Genomic DNA, 2,374 nt, shown 5'->3' with positions numbered 1-2,374 from the left:
TCCCTCTTTATCACTTTCTTTGCCCGTGTATGAAAGCAATGTCCTCCTCTTAGAAAAACAGCAAGTCCTCCCTCAGATCAGCCCCACTCTTCCACCTGTCTCAATACTTTCACCCCTGGATTCACTCTCTCCTTCCTAATTCTGGCTTCATCCACATCAGTGCACTGAAGACGTTCTCAGGGAACTCATGGCTAGCTAATCGCCACAATCACAGGTCTTTTCTACACCCCTATCCCCACCCTTTGACTGCCCTGTCTACCCTTCTACCTCTGTTGCAGACCCTTCTTCTTTGTCCCACCGATTAGAAACCCAATCCCAGGCTCCTTCTGTCCCTGAACATTCCAAATACATGTTCCATTGTGTGTTCGTTCATCCCAATGCAGTGGGCATTATCGTGAGCATCCTAAGCCTTCAGATACATAAGCATACACATCACCCTCCCTTGTCTGCAGGCCTCTCTTCCTTGACCCACTAATCAGAAATTCATACTCCCCTGAGATCTATCTTGACTTATTTTCTTCCTTCTCTCAACATCTTGGGTTACAACACTATCTCAGTCATTGAAACAATAACTATCTACAACCACCCCAAGTGCTTTGCCATTCTAAATCCATCATACACCAGACACTTGCCCATTGATAAAGGGTGCTGGCTAGCTTTGGCATCTTTCACTTTCTTCTTTAATGGCACACACAACTTTTCTATTTCATCCACATTTCTCTTACTGGTCCATTCTCAGACCTTTTCCTTACCCTGTTAATCTCTCTCTTTTTTTTATTGTTTTTTTTTTTTTTTTTTTTAGAGAGGTTTTTGCTATAGGGCGTGTGCGCTCACCAGACAGACAGAGAGAGACAGAAAGCGAGAAATCACCCCAGGGAGGATGACCATGCCACAAACCCCTCTCCTCCGTTTTCCTCTCGGGACCTTGGGCACTCATGCACACGCGCCCGGCGTGAGTTTTAAGCCACCAGGTCTGGGACGTGAACCACGGTCGACCACATGGGAGTCCAGAGACATAGCCATTATGCTAACTGCTGGTCCCTACCCGTTAATCTCTGAGACTTTTACTTCTGATTATTATTCGCCTCCTTGGTTGTATTCATCTGGCTTCTCCATATAGATTTTATTTAAATTGTTTCTCTGATTTTTATTTCTTAGAATCTGTCTCAACACATCTGCCTTGCAGTTTTCTCCAAACCTGATAGCCTAGCTCTTCAGCTGTTCTGAAATCTAGGCAGATTCAAACAGGACAGAGACCAAGAGCCTACCACCGACAGAAACAATTCAGTGAGCCAGTGGACATTTTCTAGTCCCTGAAGCCGAAGAATGTGGTACTAGAGAGAAAAACAGCACGCATACAATAGCATGTATTTCTTAACTGTGAATAAGCAGCTCTCCAAACTCACAGATCTCCCCTCTCCCTGCTGTGAAAGCACAACTTCCCAACACTATCTTCTTAGCTGTGTTCAGGAGAAACCCTGGGAAGCCTATTTAAAAGCCATTTCGATTCTCCAGGAAGCTGCAGTATTTTTATGATTCAGAGTGGGTTCTAGAGAAGAAATCAGAAGGGTCACATTTCTTGCATCCTGCTGTCTAGAGAGGAGACAAGATGCAAAGTGGCTGTTCTCTCACTGACGGTAAGGGATACCTTCTAATCACTTGGCTAAGGAAGTTTCTCAGCTTACAACAGTGCAGGGGAATTCACAAACCATTTCCTCTTATAAAAAGAAGATAAAAGAAGCCAGGATAATACAGAATAAGGACACCTCCCTCTTTTCTTTTTTTCTAGAATCTGCAATGAGAAAATGATTCAAAAGACTCTCAGCTAAGTGCTACACAATGAGCCAAGTTGTGTACCACAGACACTTGGTAGTTTGGACAAAACTAATTTGTATATTTGCATGGGGATACAGACCAGAAGCCATCTATGACTCCTCACTGGTCACTACTCAAGTTGAAGCAACCACTTGGAGGGCTGGGTTGAAGTTGCTAAAGAAAATGGTAAATGGCCCACTGCAGTGGTAATTTAGCAATACTGCAAAGCCGGAGGCCACGCAGAAGATAGGAGTTTGGTTCTAGGTTGATCTGTACATGCATGCCCCTGGCAGGGAGAGGGAGGAATCATGGCTTGTGACCATTTTGAAGGTGGTTGTCTTTCTCTTTCTCTCTCTCTCCTTCTCAAGAAATAAATGAGTAAATCTTTTCCTTTTAAGTTTGTTACCATAGGGCATGTGTGTGTACTAGAGAGGGACAGAAAGACATAGAGAGGGAAAGTGAGAAATTACCCCACAGGGAGGATGGCCACACCACAATCTCTTCTATTCCTTTCTCCTGGGATTTTGGGCATACATGCACATGCACCCAGTGTGATTTT

This window comes from Tupaia chinensis, unplaced genomic scaffold, assembly GCF_000334495.1.
Source record: "Tupaia chinensis unplaced genomic scaffold, TupChi_1.0 Scaffold144962_1, whole genome shotgun sequence".
NCBI lineage: Eukaryota > Metazoa > Chordata > Mammalia > Scandentia > Tupaiidae > Tupaia > Tupaia belangeri.
Note: the sequence above shows the minus strand (reverse complement) of the source record.